Below are 25632 nucleotides of genomic sequence, written 5' to 3'. Positions count from 1 at the left end.
GTGAGGTTCTATCTCTGTGCTTACTCTGCCCTGGACGTGACGTCGTGTCCATCAGCTTTCACTGATTGGACACTGTCCCAGGGTGGACGGGACGTGAGGTCTCCTCTCATAAACCAGTTCTTTGAGTCCTCCCAAGCCTCGAGGAGACATTTTCTCTGTCCTTCTCCTCAAAACACCCTCAGCGCCCGGATCCCTTCTGAAAGTTATATCTATATTAAGATTTATCATAAGTATACAAAATCTAATTTCTTAAACACATCATCCAGGTATGTTTAACTATATAACCATTTTTCATTGTTGACTAAATCTCCAATACTTTCCAGGATTGGAGATCTGATACCAACACTAAATGTTCATTTGCACTGCGTATTAGTCTACAATACATGTGAATGTTAGGCTTTGTACAATAGTCATCTATATAATGCACTATGTAGATGTGTACGTCTGTGGTAGTATAACCAAAATGAAATTAAATAAAAACGTGCATTTCTAACGCTAGTAAAGTACATTTGTTATAGGAGTAAACAGCCCAGCCTTATTTCTAGTTCTCCAAGTCCATAGGTGATCAATACTTTGTATTAATATGATGATGCCTTAGTTATCCATGGAGAACTTCTGGTAAGGTAAAAATACGTCAAGATCAGCTATCCAACTCAGCTCTGAACATTTTTTAGAATGCAGACAGTGAGCAGGAGAGCCTTAACCCAGCAATGTCTCATTCTCCGACATGGTCAGGGTTAAAATATAACTGCAGTCCAGTGGAGAGACACTCAAGGACATAAAGTCAGTTTCATCAGGTGAATTAATGGGGGACTTTTATTTTAACCATTGGTATTCGACCTCCCACTCTCCCAGACAGACGGTGTCTAGACTGGGTGGTGTTCTGTAATGCTGTTCAAATGCCACAGCAGTACCAGGGTCATTCCATTAGTCATGCAGTATCAGAGCACCGCTAACTTCATAACACTGACACCAGCTAAAGACTATTACGTATTCCGAAGAACTATAACAGGTTTAAATGGTACCTTCAGAACTGTAAACAATATATTACAAATTGGCAACTAAATATCCATAAATGGACATGCCTTTTAAACAGATATGTCTTTCCATTTTCAGGTGTTAAGAGCCCTTTGGGGTTTCTCTCTGTCTCTTTCACTCCCCCACTCCCCCAACATGTCCTGCAGCAGCTGGGACATGAAAGTCTGTTTACTCTGTGTAAGTTTGGTTTGGAGACGTGAATCCCAAGATGCACATATTGGGGGTGGGGGTAATTAGTTAATCTCTTTAAGAGTGTCACTCATGAGTGCACACACTCACACACAAAGACAACCCTTTCGTGTTCTCCAGTAGGACGCTACACCATCAACCACAGGAGATCTCCATAATGAGGGATGCTCACAGAGACCAAGCAGCATGTTTCTAGCAATCAGAGACAGAAGAAGCCAGGCAGGAGTAGGTTACTAAAAAGACCCCTGAACACAAAACATCGTATTCCCTCCAATTAAAACTCTATTTGAATTCCCTGGTGGTGCTGTGTTTGTAATGTGGTCATCAGGAGCTTTTTGTTTTTATTTATTTATCCTGAGTAAGTAAAATGCACTGCTTCAGGTTGGCCAAATGACTTAGTCAGGTATATTTTTACACTATGTCCCTAAACAATCCTTCGTGGATGAGTATATATGTTTTAAGTTAGTTTAAAGTCAGTCTGCTTTGAGATGTTAAAATGCTACAGTAGGCGTCAGAACCGCAGTCTCATCAGTAGTGATGCAGACCACTGGGGTTCACAGATGGTGTGTCTGGCTGGGGAGAGGTACTTTTCCTCCACACTCTTCTTCAATCACTCAGGCACAGTTAATATTCATTTAATCTACCCATAAGACACTGCACTTCGCTTTGTAATCTATTTTTAAATAGCTGTAACCTGGCCAAGCTCCTGCATCTAACAGATTTAATACGGTCTTCATCAGTCATCCACCGCCGTAGTTCATCCTCTGCTGCTTTTACTGCAAAGTCCACAGAAGCCCCGAGGAACGTAAGGAAAGGTTGAGGTGGACACACTTCAGGATCTCACCATGTTTGCTGATTTCTTTTGTTTTTCTGGTTCATGAGCAGGTTTACAGGCATCGGCTGTTGTCTGATCCTCAGGTGAAAAGGTAACTGAGGCAAGTTCCTGGTGCAAAGCCACTCCAGCTGAATCCCACGCTTGATCCGTTAGTGCTTGTGTGTCTGTACAATGTGTAATGACGGTGATGCAGGCTGAACGCAAGTGCAGGAGATCTTGTGTTTACACAGATTTATTAACAAACACACGAGAATGGCAACTATTAAGAAAACAGACAAACCAAACAAGACTACCGACAATCACGTGATAGTAACTACCAAGTAAACACCATAATGAACAAAGACATGGACATCTTAAATACACAGCAACATACAAGACACAAACATGCATACTTACAAACAGGCAACAGGACAAACAACAAGCAAGAACAAACCAGGGAAAGAGACAAAACAGAAAAGAACCTCTGACTGGGAGCATACACAAGAAGACAGAAGCAATACAATACTGTAATTCTGGCTGTAACTACGAGACACAATGAAACAGAGGTAAGAGTGGCAAAACATGAATGGTGAAACACAGGGTTTAAATAAACATGCAAAACGAGGATTTAACAAGACACATGTGAAAGCAATACACAAGGTGGGGACGCAAGATACAAGGTCGTGAAGGCAGACACAAAAAGGTATTTCAAAATAAAAGTACACAAAGAGGAAAACCAAGGAATAATAAAATCAAAACCAGAGGGGTTGCCCAGGAGACCATGATACAATGACACAGCGATAAACAACTAGCCAGGAATCCACGGACAGGCCAGATGTCCAGTCATTTACTGGACTGAAGTAGTGGTAGTGGTTCTATGTTAAAATGCTGTGTGATTCCTATATAGGTCACACAATTCAGACGTAGTCACTGTAATTAAAGCTGACATTCTGCCTTTGAACCCTTTTCATTTCCAATTAATCACATTTGAAAGGTAAAAACAATACTGTGTATTTGTCCAGTTATTTACAGACAACGATAATGGTAATTAGACCATTAGACCACAAGCATTAAAATATCTTTGCACCATAATAAAATTCCATGGGAGTTCAGCAGAAGAAGCTAAACAGTGATCATTGAACTGCTTTTCAAATGAAGAGAGAGCAAACAGGATGATGTGAAACAAAGAGAAGGTCCACCGTATTAGAGAGAGCCTTTCTATAAAGAGCCTTCATCAGAAAGGCAGGTGTAGTTACCCAGCAACACACCGGCCCTCGGTGAGACACCGGCCCTGATCTCCACTGGCAATACACACACAAACAGACAGTACCCTCTGGAGTCACATTGGTTTTCAGTATCCCGGCCAGTTACAGAATGGTGAGATCACACACACTGACACACACACACACACACACACACACACACACCTTTTTCTCCTGCACTGAATCCTAACAGCATGGGGCTTCTGTAGTATTTTGCCTCAATTTACTGCTGCTGTCCATGGTGCTGGAAGGCAAGAAGAAAATAAAGAAATACAAGTTACCGAGTGAAAAAGATTGTGGCCTTTCTGGATCCAGGATAGGGACGTGGAGGTGCTGCATCATATTAATACAAAGCTGATCTCCTCAAGTGCCCCTTTGTCACATGGTAATCACCAGAGTTGTACAATTTCACCAAAGGTCAAATGAGAATATACCGCAAGAGCCTTGAAGAAGTGTTGACTACGTATCTGTTTGTGCCTGTGGCCCCTCTGCCCTTCACGTGCTCTGTTACTGCTCTGCGCTGTCACCTTTAAAGCTCATGGCTGCTTTCATGACCCCCCCCCCCCCCTCGCATAGCGTTCAGTTTGACCGATCTCTCCCCCCCCCACTGTGGGTTAGACTTGAAGATGTGAAAGAACTCTGTTGGTGGTACACAGACACTAGACATCACATCAAAGCAGTGTGTGTGCATGTGAGCGTTCATGTGTGTACATGTGGATGTGATTGCGTGCACAGCTGTCCCAGACAGAGGTGAGGAGACATAAGGGAGTAAGACAGTGAGTGTATTTGTATCTAATCTGTTGTAATCTAACCAGTGTGGACAAGAGAAAGAAGAGAAAAACGGAAGCCAGTATATGCAGCTGCATAAAAGCCAGCTAGAATTTATTAAATGAAATGAGAATTTATGAGTTATGAAAATGACTATATAGCAAATATAAGTGCTATGACAGCTAAGCTTCATATAGAATGATCGTAAAATTGGATTTAAATTTTTAAAAACACCAATATATCCACGTTAATTTTTCTTGAAGAAAAGATAACAACCTTAATTAATGCGATATTTTCAATCTGCCTCGATTTGATTTGAACCGTTTTCATTTATCTGCAAGAAATTTAGCAGTGCTTCTGAGTGTATAGTCTAAAGCCACAAATTCAATAATGAAAAGCCAATGTGATTTGCGATTTTCACCCCTCAGCTAAATGGAGACTAAATGCCATTGGAAGACAAAACCGGGACACCAACAGCTAGGATATTTTACACAGCTAAATGGATCCGTCCACACAGAACACGAGTGCCTCACGTTGAGAGCGACTTCACGAGGAAGCAAACGAGGGCAGGACAAAAGCGGGAAGTGGAGCGCCCGTGGAGATCAGGCGGCCAGCGCGGGGAGACCGTATCCTGGCACCGTGTGACTGGCTGCTTTGCTCCTGGCATTGCCCAGGCAGTTCTCACAAAACCGCCACGGTGATGCCATTGTTGCCACGCTGACGTGGGAGAGCCTGAGACTAGCACTCTCTTAGTTTCTTTCTCTCTCTGTCTTTCTCTGTATGTCTTTCTCTGTCACTCTCTCTGTCTCTCTCCTCTTGTGTGATAGTAGGTAAAGAGAGATTGACAGTCTAATAAAATGCCTTTCTGACATCGCCGTAGCACCAGTACATACGTCTGAACATTGCATTGCATTCCACATGGTGTAATCTGATCCAAGACTAAGACGTATGTATGTTTCCCTATATGTCAACGAGAAATACTCTCCAACTAGGACAACACTGAAGCTTTGGGTTGGGGAACTTGGTCCAGATGGCGGGGCATCTGTCTCCTGTTGGCTGGGTGGCATTCTTCCATTTAAGTAGCAAGGCAACAGCACCACTTTAGTGCTGAATTTACTCTGCAATGCACATGGACAATAACTGCTGCTTTGCTCATCCAGACACCATCTGCACACAGTTTCACTGGCACATCAAGCACAGTGGAAGCTCTGGTTGCAGGCGCTAGGCAAGGCAAAGCAAGTTTATTTATATAGCCCCTTTCATATACAATGGAAATTCCACGTGCTGTTACGGTACAGCCCCCGACTTCTCCCTTCAGACGGGTCCGTGTGTGTGGATCCGTTCGTCTGGGTCTCTGTATGTACTGTACTTCCGCGTATGTTTCATTATGTATGTGTGTGTGTGTGTTATTCGTATCACTTGTTCCTTGTCTTGTTAATGTTATGTGCTACACACGTTGCTTGTTCTTGTATGTGTATTTAAGTGTGTGTCTTGTCCTTGTTCCTCATGAGTTGTTTGACGTCGATCCGCTTCTTCGTATATGTCTATATACATTAAAATATATATATATAGCAGTGAGAATAAAAGCTGACGCTAGCCTGCTCTTGGCTCCTTCTTCCTCACTTTCAACGTTACAATTACAAGATCTATTACCTCGGGAAGGTCTTTGAAGAAAATATAGTAAAGATGTTACATTTATTAGAATGGAAATAGAAATTAACAACAACAATTTAAAGAAATAAAATGAAACAAAGGATTTAAAATAGTAAAATATCTGAGGGAAATTAAAATAATATTAAATTGCATAAGGTATGTATAAAGAATATTGCACATGTATTTTACATAAAATGTCTTCGTCAGCTGCAGTTGGATTAACAATTTAACAATTCGGTTTACCGCCGACTCCAAACAGCATGGCTGTGGAGTCCAGTGCGATGTTCCCTGACCTTCCAGAAGATGAAAAGTCTAAAGTTCCTCTCACGTGCGACAGGGACGTGTGTTAGCAGAACCGCCCAATGCTGCTCACGCTCTTGTCGGGCTGTTGCAGCTCAAAGACAAGTGACACTGTTTGTCACCAATGATCAAGAAGTGGTATTAAAATACAGGCTTGCTTTCACGTGGAGAAGAGAGGCAGGAATCACGACCTTAGCACCCTGCGTCGGTTTAGCACGTTGTTTAAGTGTTTTCTAGAGGGAGGCGAAAAGCTTTCGAGTCCCACCCATTTCGTCGGAATGTTTAACGTGTCGTGCATGTTAAAATCTGATCGACATCTCCATTAGCATAACATGGTTGTCATGGGAACAAAAGCAACTTAACAGTTGCAGAAGTTACAAAAAAAAAATGCTAGAGAGGAAGTGAATGGCATCTGAAATGACAAGTGCAGGGAGTGCAGACACAAGTGTTTGAAATTATTATGGGTGATTGGGTATACACTTGTGGAGAAGAAGACTGTTTTCTTTTTGACAGCAAGGGCATGCTGTGTGTGTGTGTGTGTGTGTGTGTGTGTGTGTGTGTGTGTGTGTGTGTGTGTTTATGATAGAGAGGAAGACATGCAGAGAGAAAAATGTGTGTGTACGAGTTGTGTTTGTGTAAACTGTAATTTTCCACAATAGCTGGGTTTAAAACCACTACAAATTGATGCATCTCTTATGTTTCTCTATGACAAACACACACACACACACACACACACACACGCACACAGTCAGTTTCTTTCAAATCGAGGAGGACCCTCGGCAGCAGGGAGAATCCGTACGGTGGCCCTGCAGGGCCAGGTGACCACTAGCCTGTGGGCTGCAGGTTGGTCACACTACTCACATGTGCTCAAGCAAAAATGAAAACACTTACTTTGTTATACCCACAAAAGCTACACTCATCATTGCTGGATTACCTCAAAATACACGGGTCATTCTGCACTCATAGAAATGAGCTTCAAGTGAAGCAGAACTGACAGCCCTAGACACACGGTTCAGCTTGTTCTCCCAAAAGTATCACAGCACAAAGACAGATAGCAGAGTGACTTTGACTTTACTCCAGTTATTAACATTCTGCTACCATTGCGAAATGGAGCGAAGGTCATCATTCTAGCACGGTTCTGTGATACTTAGGAAACCGAGTTGCCATTACGCATAAATGAAAGAAAGATTGTGCCATTACAGCTGATGTAAGAATCAAACCATCTGAAAAATTACACTTGTTTTAGAATCACACTGAACACACTGAACAGACTCCAATGTCTATTACACCATATACAACATTAAATGGACTTTCATTATTTATGAAAACCTGATAGGACCAAACCTTTCTAAGCTTAAAAATGTGAAAACTGAAATGACCAAATTCACAGAACGTACCATCATCACGTTGAAATATGTTTCAAACCTTGGCATATTCTATGCATGATGTATGTACCAACCACTTTACTGTCTGTCACTGATTGCTCCACAGATACTCCTGAATATACTATAGTCACTATTGTGAGAGTAAACTCACTGCTAGATGGCAACCTTCAATTATAGTGAAGAGAAATGTGAAAATGATGTGTAGTTGTGACAGACCTTACAGCACATACAGCACAAGCAGACAGATTTGAGTGAGAATCCCACAGACATCTGCAGCTCTGAACTCTAAAGTTTCGGCACTGGCGTAACACATATATATTATACTGAGTTGCCTGTTCTACACTAATAGGCTGTTTTGTTTAAATTTGAGTGCACAGCAGGAAGTCATTGGGCTTACAAGGCAAGAAAGATTGTGATAGTGCTGAAAGGATTAAAGGTGCACAAACCAAAAAGCAGAGGACAAAGAGGGGGGCAGGATCAGTGTAGTGTCATTCCAGACTGTTGAGCATGATGTGTGTATTAATGTAATCTGTATTGATGTAACGTACAGTGGCATCTGTATGAAATCATAAAGCTTTGCCATCTCTCACCCAGTAGCGTTATTTAATATGTGTCATGATTGGTAACCTATAGAAATTATAAAACAATTTTATATACCATCTTTGGCTCGACAAAGGTTGGTGCCTCAAACACCCAAACTCCAAGGAGCGGAGTTAGAATGTAATTCACTGTTGCACTGACAACTTTCTAATCAGTTTACTCCATTATATCTAGCATCTCAAACATGCAATATCACCCCATTACAATCAGTGTCAATGCTCGTTTCTCTCACATTGAATATAAAACACCCATCACACATCAACCTTCACATGGCACCTTAATACATTCCTACTGGGAATTTCATAGTCAGAAGATAGTGAGCATCCTTCCTAGAAATAAATGATTTTTTTGTTTTGGGAAGCCAGAAAAGCTATAGGTAAAAACAAAATAATAACATTTTCTTCATTTAAGGAAAAGAAAAGATCAGAACATGTATCTAGTCTAGAACAGACAATCAAGAAATTACAGAATATGAAAAACTGCACAGAGAAAACTCAAAATGAATTTAACAAATATAAAAAAACAATATACAAAATACAAATACAATTACATTATAAAAGATTATATACTATAATTATTATTAATTACATCAACTCAGAATAAAATATAGACTATAGTAACAAATCTGGAAAAAATCTTAATTAATCTAGTGAAAAACAAAGAAAAAAAAAGATCTCTTCAATCAGACAAAAGATCAAGCAGGCACCATAGGTGATAAATCAAGCATTCTTCTGAAATTTACAAAAATCTGTATTCATTAGGCTTTATTCTTCCAGACTCAATATGTATCTTGGTAATATCAATCTTCAAAAATGAACTGAAGAACAAAAAGGCACACAAGGGAAACTAATAACATCTAGAGAACTTCACACTGCCCTCCACCAGACGCCTAAAGACAACGCGGCCTGGCAGCTTCCTCACTGAGTTCTACAAGCACTTTTGGACAATACTTGACCACTCCAAAAGACGGATGGATAAAATAAAACAAAACAAGTGATTACCCACTGAAGTGAAAACCTTGAACCCAACAATCACCTTAAATCAAGACTTCATCAACTCAATTACTAATGACTGCGAACTATGAGAACACAAATGAGAAACAGTACATACACTAGATGCAGAAATTACCCTTTCACTGGAAATGTTGGTTTGCCACATTACATAAATTAGGGCTTGGCAAATCATTTATAATGGATTTAAACTCTTAACACCCAAAGCCACATTCAAAACTAACGGACTCATATCTTCAGATTTCACACTACACAGAGGTGTCAGACAAAGATGCTCCCTTCTCTCTTTCTTTCCTCAGTATTTATAGAACCATTAGCAACATCTTTATGACAAAACACAAATCAAATGTATTCAGATCCACAAAATCAGCTTACGTGCAGTCGATGTATTACTGTTCCTCCAAAATCCTCTCTTGTCAAATCTATTGTCTACTAAAATCTCCAATTATTCTATTAACTAATCAACCACACTCCCACTCAACATGAACTTATCAGACACCACTCTTCAGTCATTCCCCTAACCCCTTAGTATATCACATATTTACATCAAAATCACCCACATGTCAGAGCTGCAACCCATTACAACTATAAATGATAACCTTTGTCACTGTATAGCTCTTCCACAGTCCCTCACTGAATAGAATATCTACTGATTAAATTATAGTATTAGCAAAAGTAAACTGCTTATGTTCAGCAATTTCTAATTAACCTCCTTCCATGTGTCTTAAGCTTTTAGACTCCAAATTGTACTAGACAAACAAACTAATCACATTATAAACACTTAAATCTCTGGCAGGTGTCATTGCCTTTCTAACTTTCACCATTCTGTGTAATAATAAATACTCAGATGGATAAAGCATAATCATATTGTCACGATTACCCCTCCCTAGCTGTTTCCGTGGATACCCATTTTGTTTTCACTTCCTGGTTTCCTGATTCGTGTGTTTGCTTTATTTCGTTTCAGTTTCCACACCCCTCATTTACTTTCTCTGCCCCTTGTCATTGCTTTCACCTGACTCTAGTTTAGTTCCTCGTCCTTGTTTATATACTGCTCAAAAAAAAGGGAACACTAAAATTACACATCCTAGATCCCAATTAATAAAATGTTCCAGTTGAAAATCTTTATTTATTATACAGTGGAATGCGGTAAGAACAAAATAACATAAAAAATATCAATGTAAATCAATATTATTATTCTATGAAGGTCTGGATTTGGAATCATACTCAAAATCAAAGTGGAAAATAAAATGACAGGCTGATTGAGCTTCAGTGGAAATTCCTCAAGACAAGTTAAAATGAGGCTCAGTAGTGTGTGTGGCCTTCACGTGCCTGTATGACCTCCCTACAACACCTGGGCATGCTCCTGATGAGGCAGTGGATGTTCTCCTGAGGAATCTCCTCCCAGACCTGGATTAAAGCGTCAGTCAACTCCTGGACAGTCTGTGGTGCAACGTGATGTTGATGGATGATGTCCCAGATGTGCTCGATTGGATTCAGGTCTGGGGAACGGGCAGGCCAGTCCATAGCATCAATGCCTTCATCATGCAGGAACTGCTGACACACTTCAGTCACATGAGGCCTAGCATTGTCATGCATCAGAAGGAACCCAGGGCCCACTGCACCAGCATATGGTCTCACAATGGGTCTGAGGATCTCATCCCAGAACCTAATGGCAGTCAGGGTACCTCTGGCTAGCACATGGAGGTCTGTGCGGCCCTCCAAAGAAACGCCTCCCCACACCATTACTGACCTACTGCCAAACCGGTCATGCTGGAGGATGTTGCAGGCAGCAGAACCTTCTTCACAGCGTCTCCAGACTCTGTCATGAGCTCAGTGTGCACCTGCTCTCATCCGTGAAGAGCACAGGGCGCCGATGGCAAATCTGCTAATCTTGGTGTTCTCTGGCAAACGCCAATTGCCCTGCACGGTGTTGGGCTGCTTCCTAACTGAACAGGTTGGTTTCACAGAAGTGTGGTTGACATGGAGTCACATTGTGTTGTTTAAGTGTTCCCTTTATTTATTTATTTGAGCAGTGTATATACCCTGTGTCCTAGTTTCCTAGTTGCCAGTTATTGTTAGTTGGTGGTCATTGTTGGTGTGTGTAACCATGTCCTATGTTCTTGTGACTTTCTGCACTCTGTCCAGTTTTCATTCATGTATTTGTTTTATTTACTTGTTCTGTTTTGTTGGTTGCTTGTTTTTTGTACCTCCTATAATAAAAATCACCCCTGCACTTGCGTTCCTGTGCCATCACTCCGACTCCCATTACACAAATACAGGAACCATGATGGGGAGTAGCATGAATTCAAGTGGATTCAATATCCGAGACTTTCCACTGATGAGTCCAATCATCAAATACAACCCCTATGTGAAAACCACAGTGATTGCACCAACTCTGACAGCCTGGGGAAAACATCCCGAACACTCGCTAACTCTATTCTTTCAACCACCATACGGCACAATGCTGATCCCCCAACAAGCAACAAGATATCAAATCCACACAAATACGCAGAAAAAAGATGCTTCGTATTTCAACAACAGTTTTCAATATGCCGTCTTCGCATCCTTCTCACATCTAACTCAGACACATGGCACCATCCACACACAGCAGTGTGTAACATCTCCACCACATCGATCTCAGACATTCTCAACATTCCCTCCTCAAACAAGCTTTCATCCAAAGTTTCGAGATGAACAGCTTTAATGGACCCAACAATTTCTGTGCCAAGAAAACAGATCTCTCAGTTACTCCCACTGCTGTCATTTTGATGCACATTCTTAAACACATTTATAAGGACTAATAACACCAACCTTGACCTTATACACTCACCAGCCACTTTATTACACCTTGCTAGTGCCGGGTTGGACCCCCTTTTGCCTTCAGAACTGCCTTAATCCTTTGTGGAATAGATTCAACAAGGTACTGGAAACATTCCTTAGAGAGTCTGGTCCATATTGACATGACAGCATCACACATTTGCTGTAGATTTACGGCTGCACCTCCATGATGTGAATCTCCCGTTCCACCACATCCCAAAGGTGCTCTATTGGATTGAGATCTGGTGACTCTGGAGGCCAATCGAGTGCAGTGAACTCATTGTCGTGTTCAAGAAACCAGTCTGAGATTATATGACATGGCGCATTATCCTGCTGGAAGACGGGTACACTGTGGTCATACAGGGATGGACATGGTCAACAACAATACTCAGGTAGGCTGTGGTGTTGACATGATGCCCAATTGGTACTAATGGGCTCAAAGTGTGCCAGGAAAATATCCCCCACTCCATTACACCACCACCACCAACCTGAACCGTTAATACAAGGCTGGATGGATCGAGACTCATCAGACCAGGCAACATTTTTCCAATCTTCTATTGTCCAATTTTGGTGAGCCTGTGCAAATTGTAGCCTCAGTTTCCTGTTCTTAGCTGACAGGAGTGGCACCCGGTGTGGTCTTCTGCTGCTGTAGCCCATCTGCCTCAAGGTTTGACGTGTTGTGCATTCAAATATCAAATATCAGAGATATTCATTCAGAGATGCTCTTCTGCATGCCTCAGTTGTAACGACTGTTTTTTTGAGTTACTGTTGCCATTCTATCAGCTCAAACCAGTCTGGTTATTCTCCTCTGACCTCTGGCATCAACAAGGCATTGGCGCCCACAGAACTGCCTCTCACTGGGTATTTTCTTTTATTTGGACCATTCTCTGTAAACCCTAGAGATGGTTGTGTGTGAAAATCCCAGTAGATCAGCAGTTTCTGAAATACTCGGAACAGCCCGTCTGGCACCAACAACCATGCCATGTTCAAAGTCACTTAAATCACCTTTCTTCCCCATTCTGATGCTCATGACGCATGTCGAGTTGCTGCCATGTGATTGGCTGATTCGACATTTGTGTCGAATGAGCAGTTTGCGTTATTAAGCAGTTGTTTATATATTATAATGTTCACAGATTACATTGGTACACAAAGTAGCCTGAAAATGATCTATAGCCTAAAATGTAATTAAATCTAAAATGGGATGAGCACTGCTCACCACACACAATATAATATTTTATACCCATCAGACACTTCTGGCAACATGATGAGAGTCAGTTAATTCCACTACTGAATTAACCCACTCTGCTCCACCATCACTCTGTTAGAAATACTGTAGTGCGCTGTTGATGGAAATCAACAGAAAAACATTACTATCAATCAACAGAAAAAACGGACTTACAGACCATATATCAGGTTCTCAGTGTCACATCTGTGGGCCTCTCCATGAAATAACAGTATATATGAATATATACATATAGTTATTGTTGTTATTTGTAGTTTTCCCCTTTCTTCTTTATCATTGTTGGTAACCACACGTGTCTCATTTAGTGATCATCCTCCCTCCAAGGGGTGATTCAGGAGCCCATTGATTCAGGAGCTAAAAATATCATCATCAACAAAGTTTTACTGGTCCTCCAAATAGGTGGGGTAGTGGTGGCAAAAAAAGAGGTGTCAAGACTTAGGAAAGTCTCCAAGCAATCTTCTAGTCTTGGCAGGAGGGAATAATGTCTCCTGGCACTGGAGCAGTAGGCAGCACAAACAGGTATCGTGAATGTCAATTATGCATTAAGTGGAGCTGTGGAAAAATGACTGCCCTACCTACAAATGGCAACAATAGCAGGAACATGTTAATGCCAGTTAATGCAAGCAAGAACAGAACTAAACCTGCGCTGTAGAAAAACACGTCCTTTATTAAAACAGGTTAATATGTGTCAGAGATTGACAGATAGTTTGATAATTACTTTACAGCAACCCCATTACAAATATATTTGCATAGCTGCTTGTTAAAAGGGGGAAATAAGGACCTTAGCAGTCATTAGGGCATTCCAAAAGAAGAAAGATTCAATATATTAAATGCACTGCATAATTAGGCACATTCTGCATGAAGCAAGAGTGAAATTCAGGCCTTTTTGACCTTTGTCTCCTGTCGTAATATGAATCTATTCTAAATAATCCGTGTTTTATAATATGTTAATTAAAATGGCTTTGGATACTTTTTCAGCAGTATTCACCTTCTACAGCTTTCTATAATTTTATTTTATTGTTTGCACTGATCCTTTCCATGTCTATCATAGGTTTTCTTTACCTCCATATTGTGATGGTGGGCTGATCCCTCATTGCCAAATGCACGATTCTCCAGGGCAGCGGGCAGCTGTCCAAGGTGCTGGCCAGAGGATTAACAAGCATCAGGACCCCAGTTTTAGACAGCAGGAGCCACATGGTTGTGGGCAGGGCCTGGAAATAGAGCGTGTCTGGTGGCTCCTAATGACTCCACCTGCATGTGTTCACTGGACTGTCTCCAACCACCATAAGAACGCAACTGCATACCAGTCTGGTGAGTGACACAGCTCAGTTTACCGCTGTACCAAGGCCGCATGGTTTTCTCTTGTCCCCGCTCTCTCTGTCAGGGTCCTGTGTTCCTCCACCAAATGTGTCAACCCATGTCTTTATGGGCTTCACTTTGGAGCACAATCATGTGAAAACAGCAAAGGGCCTTCCCAAAACTGTTGCCTCAAAGTTGGAAGCATATAATTGTCTTACTTGAACTTCTCTATAAGGGGCCAGGCCCCCACCCTGAAAAACCACCCAGACCATTAACCATCCTATATCAAACTTTACTCTTTGAACTGTGCATTCTGGTAGGTAGCATTCTCCTGCTGTCCACCAAACCAAAATTCATCAGTCGGACTGCCATATACTGAAACATGATTCATTTCTCCAGAGAACATATTTCCACTGCTTCAGAGTCCAGTGGTGGTGTGCTTTACACCACTCTGACTGACACTTGGTATTGCACACAGTGATCTTAGGCTTGTGTGCAGCTGCTCGACCATAGAAACCCATTTCACGAAGCTCCTGATGAACAGGTCCTCTGCTGTCCCTGCTTCCAGAAGCAGTTTGGAAAGCTGCAATGAGTGATACCATAGACAGGCTTCAGCGGTTGGCAGTGCAGCTCTGTGGGTTTACATGGTCTACCACTTCGCAGTTGAGCTGTTGTTGATCCCACACACTTCCATCTCACAACAATCACTTACAGTTGATTGGAATAGATTTCTCGGGGCAGAAATGTCACAAACTATCTTAAGGCAAAGGTCGGTCTTGTGACAGACCCACTTGTTAAGTTATTGAGCTGCAATGCTTGTCTATGGAGATTGTACGCCTTTATACACCTGTTAGCGATGGGTGTGGCTGAAACACCTCTGTGTGTGTGTTTGTGTGTGTGTGTGTGGTGTGTTTGTGTGTGTGTGTGTCTTTTGTTTCACCTGTGTGTGTCTTCACATCTCTAATCAGTGTCTAAAAAATGAGCTGTGTGCTGTTTCAAAGGTCAGTGGGTTGATTTGGCTTGACTTAAGGTTAAAGGTGTAAATAAGAGAGAGAATTTTTACATTTTTAATCCATTAGAATGTTAACAAGTTCAAAATGTATATTAGTTGGCAGAAGACAGATGGCACATATAGTCAGCTCTATACTAACAGACTGTTTTGATTAGACTCTGAGTGTCAATAAACAGTACACAGCAGTATGTTACTGGGCTGAAGGCTTCTGTGTGCGTCTGTGTGTGTGTATGTGTGTGTGTCTCTCTGTGTGTGTCCATGTGTTCCAATTCATTAAAATGTCAACAAGTTCACATGGTGTATCAGCAGACAGATGGTATATAGAGTAAGTTACATGCCCTTTACCAAAATGCTATAGATATTTTAATGTTAAGAAATATAGAATACAACAAACAGTAAAGGCTGCTGTGTGTGTGTGTGTGTGTGTGTGTGTGTGTGTGTGTACATATGCATGTTCTAATCCTGTAAAATGACAACAAGTTTACAATGTGACTCAGCTGAGAGATGGCACATACAATAAATTGCATGTTCTGTCCGGGCTGGTTTATAAAACAGAACCCAGCAGGCTGTCAGACTGTGTGTGTGTGTGTGTGTGTGTGTGTGTGTGTGTGTGTGTGTGTGTGTGTGTGTGTGTGTGTGTGTGTGTGTGTGTGTGTGTGTGCATCTTCCTCCATGACGTTCCACAATACTCTCAGTGTACTCATACGTCATGTTAAAACTGACCTCACAGCCCAGCCAATGAGCCCCATAGACAGTGTATTACATTTATGGGATGAGAGAGGCTTCAGGGACCATTGTTCACAAGCACCTCTCTGAAGCTTCTCTTGTGGCTTAATAAAACCACATCACTGTACTTGTGTTGCAGCTTTTAGGCCAAGCAAAGCCATATCATACCTTTCACAAATATTCTCACAGAACAGGCTGTTGCCACAGCAGTGTTTCGTTTAGAAAAAAACCATTGTGTGTGTGTGTGTGTGTGTGTGTGTGTGTGTGTGTGTGTGTGTGTGTGTGTGTGTGTGTGTGTGTGTGTGTGTGTGTGTGTGTGAACTGCTGGAAGGGAGTGCATTGCTGTTGGAGTACCACGCTAAGGACTTCCTACACATGGAACCTCTCTCATCTGTTACACTAACACGAAGAGCAAATTACACCATATACATGGGAGCTTAACACATCATAAATCAGCTTAAATCATATCATGGTCTAACAGGTTTATATAGATTACAAACCAAACCAGACTAGAACAAGATACTGTATCTATGAGGGAAAGGCAATTATGCCGACCCAGTATTACAGAGCAGAGACCTTGCTGTAAATAAATAATTCAAAGAGCTTTGTGGCAACATGAAACTAATAACAGTAATTAATGAATAATGCAGTGTTTTTATTTGCATAAAGGTGCAAGAAGACAATGAATGATAAAACATAAACTCTCAGATTTTAAACATCGAGGAGGATCAGTGTTTGCAGTTGATGTTAAATGTTCCCGTTTTTAGAGATGCATGGGAGAGGCTTCAGGGCTTGTTTCCAACACCGAGGCTGAAAACCCAGGTCCGGCTCGTCATGTGTGAATGTCTGAGGCTGTACACTCATCCTTCGCCATCTGCTCCACACACACATGGCCTTCACAGCTACCTCTCCACTCCATAGCTCAGGCTGCATAGGCCTGTACATGGCCCGAATGAGCACAAACGGTACCAGGGGAACAACAGTACCAGCCCAGCCAATCAGGAGGGCCTGAAGACAGGTGTAATGGGTGGTGTTCAGAGGGAGGAAACAGTAAGTCACATTATCTTGAGAGTTTATTATAAGTTGACATGTAAGCAGCAGGTTGGACTAACGTTGGGCAGGAGAGGAGGTGTGTGTGTGTGTGTGTGTGTGTGTTGAGGTGGGGGGGGGGGGGGGGGCTATAGTAAGACTCCAAGAAGAGACAAGAGGTGCTCGGAGGGGTTAAACATGTGGTCATTTAGGTAATTGCTTTGTGTCCGTCCCCTCACTCCAGGGAACAGCCAAACAATCTTACTAATCTTCTTGACATTTCACTCAGTCTGCTTTCCCTTGTGTTTATGTGTGTGTGTGTGTGTGTGTGTGTGTGTGTGTGTGTGTGTGTGTGTGTGTGTGTGTGTGCCCGGCCTGCCTACACTTTACTCTGAAAATAATCTCTGAGATGTGTAAGCCACTCAGTCCCTTCAGTCCTCCTCTTCTAAACAGACTTTATTTCTGCCTGAACCACTGACAGCACCTCGCTGTATTTACCTCGGCAGCCTGCTGTGTGCAGCCAGGCGTGGGACCGTGCCTTACGTAAGCGGCCAGTCCTAAGATAACCGTAACAGCATTCCTTTGCTCTCTCTCTCTATCTCGCCCTCCTTCTCAGACTATCACCCAGCCCTTCGCCCAAACGCCTCCAGCTCCTTCCTCCCAGTCCTCCATGCCTCTCCTTTTGTCTCCTCCCTTTCTCTTATTTGTGAAATAGTGAACGTGGAAGGAGTGTGTGCGCTTTTGAGCCAGCAAAGGAAGATTTGTTAGTGTTAAAAGCTTTAAAAAATCTACAAATGAAACAGACAGGGACAAGAGAAGAGAAGAGAAGAGAAGAGAAGAGGAGAGGAGAGTAGAGAAGAGGAGAGTAAAGGAGAGGAGAGAAAAGAAGAGAAGAGAAGAGGAGAGGAGAGAAGAGGAGAGGAGAGAAGAGAAGAGGAGAGTAAAGGAGAGGAGAGAAAAGAAGAGAAGAGAAGAGGAGAGGAGAGTGGAGGAGAGAAGAGAAGAGAACAGAAGAGAAGAGAAGGGAAGAGGGGAGGAGAGGAGAGAAGAGAAGAGAACAGAGGAGTGGAGAGGAGAGGTCAGGAGAGGAGAGGTGTGGAGAATGGTGAGGTTAAGTGCAGCTCAATCATTATTAATACACTAATACACAGAACTCATTCTGTTCCTAACAGAACATGGCCCATTGCCAGGTCATTAGGAGCTGATACCACTAGAGGGCTCAAATAATGACTGGACTCAGACGTCTAATTCATTCAGTCTGGTTCCTGTGACCTTACTCTCTCTCTATACTACACCATGGTATAAAGGAGAGTCTGAAACAGCAGAAATGGGAGTGTATATAGCAATGTGCTGGTGAAGGACATCAAAGCAGTAAATGTAGCAGTGGGGGTGATGGTAAATAACAGTAGTTTGAACCTGTACAGTATGTGCACAATAGAGCACAGTCAAAGACGAGTGAGAGGGAGTGACTGACATATGGCAGAGAAGTGGAAAGGGCACACTAGTCTTTCAAGACAATGACTCATAACCCCTAAGGTAGGTATGTATGTATGTATGTATGTGTGTGTGTGTGTGTGTGTGTGTGTGTGTGTGTGTGTGTGTGTGTGTGTGTGTGTGTGTGTGTGTGTGTGTATTGTTGTGCATTTCAGCTCATGCCTTCAGCATGCCTACAGCAAACTGAGCATAAGCATCACACACACACGCGCACACACACACACACACACACACACACACACACACACACACACACACACACATATATACACACACACACACACACACACACACACACAAAGACAAAACAAACACTGTTGCTTAATTTATATAACGTTGGCATTCAAATGGCCAAAGACATGGTAAGAAAACAGTTGAGATAATAGCACATGTTGGCACTGAGAAGCCTGCTACCCTGCGATGGCATCACAGCGCTCAGTCTGTGGGCTGCCATCCTCCCCAGGCAGCGTAGCACTGCCTACTGAAGCTTATTATCTACTTGGCAAACAAGAATCGAACTGCCAGTGAAAATGAATGTGCAGCTAAGCTATTATCCAGTGCAATGGATCAATAAATCTGGTACTGAAACAGTGGAATTCAACCTACAGCACTGCAAGCCAATCGCTCAATACACTCTGTATTTGCCAGCCAGTATAACTGTGTGGTGGATAACCGGTTACGCCTGCCAAAATCAGCATCAGCCGTGCTTTCATTTAGTACTAAGGCCTAATTTTACTATGTAAAATCTGGTGACAAAATTCATTGTATTTGTAATTCAGCTTTGGCTCCTGCAAGTATCTAATCAAGAAATGAATACCACACACATGGATAAACCAAACATTTATGTAAAGTATATTGCTGAAATGTCAAACTTCAGTCTGAACCAAAGCTTTGGCAGGGATCAAATTATGCGTTACAATCAGTGAATATCCTACATGTTTGTAAAAGTTTGTTTTGGCTGTGGACCACTGGACAAAGAAGTAATCACACACTTTCTTTCTCTGTCTCTCTCTCTCTCCCTCTGTCTCTCTCTCTCTCTCTCACACACACACACACACACACACACACACACACACACACACACACACACACAGACACCATTCAAAAATAACCAGGGTTTCACATGATTAGAAACTCAAGGTAGCCAAGCAAGAATCCCCATAAAACAATTTGGTTTCACTTTGTTGCACCCCCCCCCCCCCCCTGCCCCCATCTGCCTCTCATTTATATGCACATTTCAATGAAGGCCAAACAATTCCCTTTGGACAGTATATTACAAACAAAAAGAATGATCATATCACCAAAAGCGTTACACTACTCATTACATCCACAGCTGTAAACACACAGGTGCTTAGGGCTAGTGACTAAAACCCTGAATGCCTGGCCCTATACACATGCAATACTGCATGATGACGCTAAATACCGCAGTCTTCATTTAATGAGCATCTCTACAGGAGAGCCTTCCACCTGAATGCAAGTTGCAGGTGAGCGGTGTCTGTACTGCAGTGAAAAAGTACATGTGTGTGGAAGGCAGTAGAAATGAGAGTAACAACAGGACACATTCCTTAGTCAAGTCTCGCAGGGCTGGATACAAAACGTGTAAGGAAGCATGATAGCGCTGTTACAACAGCACTGCTGCAGAGAGAGAAATGGAGAGACGAAAGAGAAAAAATCAAGAGGAAGGTTGAGATAAGAGAGAAAAGACGAGACACGAAAAGACAAGAAAAAGAAGCGAGTCATCAAACATTGAGATTTAGATAAGGGGAAACAAGAAGAGCAAAAAAAGAGCATTTTAATCTCAAGTGAAGAAAGAAACAATCCATGCAAAAGGCCGATTGACCTCTTTGGTCAGTCGAACGAGAGATGAGGTGAGCTGCGAAGACAGAGATCAAGGAAAGGTCACTGAGAGAATCGAGCCGAGTGAGAGACAGTGGGAGCCAGAGAGAGGGCCGCAGTCTCGGCTCTGGTCCATCCTCGTGCTCCTCTCACACTTCTGTAGGTTCCCACATGTGTGACGCAATTTGAGCCATTAGACTGATGGGTCATTACTCACAGAGCCCCAGAGCTGTCCCCCAACGACCTGGCCAAAATGACAACTTCATTTTGTGCAAGATCACCCTCCATCAGGAGAGAGAGGGAGAGGGAGACAGAGAGGCAGTGTGTTTTGGTATGAAGGGATGCACATTTATGTACAATTTGAAAGTCTCAAGCACACACACACACACACACACACACTAACAGGCAGGTATTATCTTAATAAGTTTTTTTCCATTTGTTTTTTGTGGAATATAATTTTCCATGGGTGCCACCAAAGGGTTGGTAAAAAAGTATGTTTTATTTTTCCCATCATCACAGTGACAGCGAGGACAGACTCTGTATCGAGAGACATCAGTGCTCCAACTAAAATTGCAGTGATCACACGTTTAAGTTTAATACAGGCACTCGCGCTCCACATTGACAGATTTTGCGGTTTTGATTTGGTTTCTGGTTTTATGGTTTTGATTAGGACTGTTGAAGTCACTGTTTCCCCATTCAGATTAAAAGCTCCTTCTTCCCTTAACCATTTGCCTTAACAATTAATTCACTTACTAACTATTCATTCACTTACTAATAATTCATTCACTTACTAATGCTTCGTTCACTTACTAACCATTCATTCTTGTTAACTGCCATACTCTCACCACCTCAATTAGCTGACCATAATAGCAGTTACAAAAACCAAAAAATAATAACATAACCACAAACAAATATTAACAGATGGCCTCCTTAAGAGAAAACAGGCCTCACACATCTCAGAATAAGGCTATGGAGGCCTTCAAGCCAACCAGCTAGATAAAACTACTTTACACCACAATATACAACATGCATTTAAACTAATCAAGAGAAATAAAGGTAGAGGAGTAAGATAAAGACATTAGGAGCAGCGATAGCCCATGTGTCTGCTTTACACAGCGGAGTGCACGTTGGAAGAAAGCAACACAGACAGTCTAAAACATACAGACGTTACTCTAATACATTTCTCTTGCCTTCTCTGGAAGGTTCAGCCTTCATTTCCAAGCTTTTACAAGGAGTATGACGTCGCCATATCAGCCCACATCCTCCCTTCAGGGGTGAGAAGATCAATTACAATTCTCCTTTAAAACCCTCCTTCAGGCTTATTAAATCTATATTCTACATACACCAATTAATTTACTTCAATTGGATCAATTTGATTTTATTTGCATAGCACTTTTTTTCCATAACCAATTAACAAAAAAAACATAGGCTAAACAACAGGCGGGTGGAATTAAAGTGTAACCTACCAGTGGAATTAAAGATAAAGGAATTTAGCAGAACTATTTTTGTTTTTATCAAATTAATTTTATAATTCCACCAATTCTAAAAGACCTGTTTTTAAAAATCACATTTTCAAAATGCAGCTATTCTATTAAACCAGGTGCTGCATGATTTACACAATCAATGTAACATAACACTGCAACCCAATATAGCGTTTAGATCATTCCCATGTTTTCATCCCTGAGTTGCCTGGCTCAGAGATCTGTTTTTTAACATGATCCCAAGTCCTGTTATAAAACCCAGTGATAGGGCCTGTAGTACTGGCATTCAGGATTATATCCTTCAGGATTTATTAATACGACATATTGATCCTTCAATGCAATGAAAGAGAAAGAGAAGAAACATAAGACTGCATAACTAACAAAATCTTGCTTTATTCTAATACATTCTAACACTATTTTGCCTTAAAAGGTTCCAATGCAGAAATCACTGGAATTGTTCATAATCTAGATATTAGGACCAATTCTAGTCTCTCTGACTACAAGATTAAAAACACTTAGCACTGTACAACTTCTAGTGGTACTGCCATTAAATCCTACATGTGACATATTTTCAGTGCCATTACAACATAAATGAATAGGAACAAAGAGGCATTTCCACCTCTGAAATAGCGATCACAAAACGATCTCTATACGAAGGGAGATGGCTCCGTCAGGCACAAAGAACATGCTTCTTGTGTTTAACATTAGATTTGCCCAGGACTGGGGACCTAAATGGCATGTCTTAAGTGATTCTACTGGCCTGGTGTGGAACCGGAAAACACCACTAGTGAAGCTCGAGGGGAGATTGATTTTCGGCCCGTGTCTTCAGGGGCCTAGCGTTTGTTAATGATGAAGCAGAGGCAATATGAGGTTGACGTGAAGATGCTTTGCTTTTACCGTAACGTGATTCCTGTGCAGACTGGAGTGCTGCTTTTTCTTCTCCAAAGGAGGAGCGGACAACCCCCCCAAGTGCAGTCAGCAGCCTTGGCCTCGATTGCCTTTGCTGGAAATACGTCTCGCCTAAAGGCCCAAACACACTGAAGTGTGCCCTTGTCTGTAACCATTAAGGCTTCCTTTGACTAACAGATCTAAAGCCTCCTAAGCTAACCCACATAGGAGGAGACAGTCCAGGGGATGAATTCCTGTGTGTGGGTGTGTGCAAGCGTGTCCTCACGCAGAACGTTTGGGTGTGCATTCACACATGAAATGTGTGTGCATTTGTGTGTATCTCCGGCAATTAACACCGATACTGCTGTCAACCACACTCAATGCAGTCAATGAAAACACAATGATCTCAGGGTAGTCCACAGTGTGAGTGGACAATGAGACAAGACTGTGTATGACTGTGAATCCTGTGAATGACGTCCACCCAAAAGCAACATTTTCCTTCAGGTTTGGGGTGACCTTAATGTAATTAAAGATCGCATTCTTATTTTTACATGCAGAACTGTTCAGATAAAACTAGTCAGATAAATCTAATTATCCATCAAGTCATCTATTCACCCATCAACCCATCCTTCACCCATCTATTCATCCACTCTGTTATTCTGCAGCTCCTATATATCTGCGAGCATGGTGAACCTTTATCCTTGGCTGGTTGCTGAACTGGGCTGCCATAATTGCATCTCTTCGCAGTAGAAAAGACAATAAGGTCCCATTACACAGGTGAGGTCACAGAGAGAGCAAACTATCAGCCAATAGCAGTCGGAGCCACAGCCCTCTGTTACCTCCACAGTTGCCCCTCTCTATTCATAATCAACCCATGGAGCACGACTAGCCACGGGTAGAAGGTGAAGGGGGTAATAAGAGAGGGAATGAGAAGGAATGAGAGAAGGAAAGACATCAGTGAGTGAAAAGAAGCATGGAGAAACGGCATGGCAAAGGGCAAGGAAATGGGGGGATACACCAAGTCGTGCATTTATGGGCTCACGCGTATTGCTCCTGCAGACTTCCTGCTTTAATAAACCAGTCCACTGGGCAAACACAATCTGGGCGGCTCTCTCTGTGCTCAGCAGAGCTTCACACACTTCTGGCTACAGACACATTACACAAGCAATTAAGCCAAGAGTGAATCAGGCTGCGTTTGTGCAGTTGTGTCTGTTAAGAGAGGAAGAGAGAGTACGAGGGCTTCCACCAGAGAATCGATGGGGAAGGGGAACAGAAGGTGTGTGGATATTAACAAGGAAAGCAATGGCTGTCACTGGTATTGTGAAGAAATAAGACATTCACACTGCAAAGCCACTCCAGAATTGGACTCGTGACAAACTGGACAGGTGATATAATTTTGTTCCACTTCACGTCGGATTTCTCTTTGTCCAGCAGTCCTGCGGCAGTAGCTGTGGTCCTAAGATCCCTGAAGAACGGGAGTCTGGCGTGAGATATCTCACTCACTCCCACTTATTGTCCGGTTGTGAAGCAAGTTCCCTTTACATTCTTTCACTGGATACAAAATGACAAGCTTTAACACCGCAATGAAAACTACGCTGCGAACAGACGTGTATTGTCTTGCCCGGAAATGTCTTTTAAAAAGTTAATTCTTACCTTTAATCGTGTAAACCCCTCAGAGCGACTACGCAGCGCTGCTCGCCGCCGCCAGAAGGATGGAGACGGGGTAGTGGACAGGTGTAGGCTGCTCCGCGCTGTCCGAGTCACGGATACTTTACCTCACGGTGAAGCAAATTTAAGATAATATAGTCAAAAATACTAAATTGTGAACCTTAAAAATGCTATTCTGACGGGAAGTGCGCTCGTTTAAGGATGCTGAGGTGTATCTCCTGGCGGGTGGTCAGGAGGTTCTTGTGGAGACCGCCGCGCTCCCTTCTATTGTAGCTTCGTAATAGGCTGCGCGGGCACGTGCGTACTCTCGTGAAGCGCGTCCACGCGCTCGACCGCGCACTGCAACCGGCTACCAATTATACAGTGATCATATTCATGTACCACAATTATAACTAAAAACGAAAAAATATACATACGTAAACTACGAGCTGTAAAGTTTCTGTTGTTATTGTTCCTTATTCACACGACGCTGAGGTTCAATATATTTGAGACTCAACTGGCCCTTCATTTACAAACGCCGTGCTTGTTGTAGTCTCTTTTGTTAGATGCATGTAGGTGCAGCCCATCGTGCAGAGCGATCTAGTTCATCAGTGGTGAGTATCTGAACCCAGGACCACAGCTCGCCACGTTGGTGTTGCAAGAAATCTATTCTAAAAGTGACTGGAAACTATATTCCAGAATCAATCGCATTGCAGCATATTAGCTAAAAAAAATACTCGCAATGTGTTTAATACGGACCAAAGTCTAGTATTAAACTTTCTGAATGCATTGGGTTTTCAACAATTGCCACACGGATGTCTACAATTAACTGACGAGCTATACTTTGAAGGAACAAAAACGCAGCAAGACTTCAGATAACTAAGGGGTGAATCAGTACGTACATCCCAAACACAATAATATATCTATTTCTTCTTTCTTTCTTGTTCTTTTCATGGACTTCCAAACGAATGAAAACTGGAAATATTTGCAGTATCACAGTATTTCTGAGATTCAGAACACATGGTGACCTGCAATTATGTTTTCACTTGTTTTTTTCTGGCCTTAGGCTACTAAGGTTTGTAGCTACTACACACAGAAACCCATCATTAATATAATAACTGTGCCCCCCCCCCCCCCCCCC

At 42.2% G+C, this 25632-nt stretch overlaps 1 protein-coding gene across 2 annotated transcripts in view; it reads right to left on the bottom strand.

Annotated features, from left to right (window-relative positions):
• rap1gapb (RAP1 GTPase activating protein b) overlaps nt 1–24770 on the bottom strand; it is a 56080-nt gene extending 31310 nt beyond the window's left edge. The window contains exons 1-2 of one of the 2 annotated variants that reach the window (XM_077014227.1): nt 24498–24770; nt 3469–3547 (exon numbers count right to left, since the gene is read on the bottom strand). The gene's annotated coding sequence lies outside the window, so the exon portion shown is untranslated. The remainder of the gene's footprint in view (nt 1–3468; nt 3548–24497) is intronic. The other variant, XM_077014225.1, reaches the window with a different exon arrangement.
• Nucleotides 24771–25632: the final 862 nt, after the last annotated feature.

The sequence above is a fragment of the Brachyhypopomus gauderio genome, chromosome 8, assembly GCF_052324685.1.
Source record: "Brachyhypopomus gauderio isolate BG-103 chromosome 8, BGAUD_0.2, whole genome shotgun sequence".
NCBI lineage: Eukaryota > Metazoa > Chordata > Actinopteri > Gymnotiformes > Hypopomidae > Brachyhypopomus > Brachyhypopomus gauderio.
This window is presented reverse-complemented; position numbering and strand designations above follow the sequence as displayed.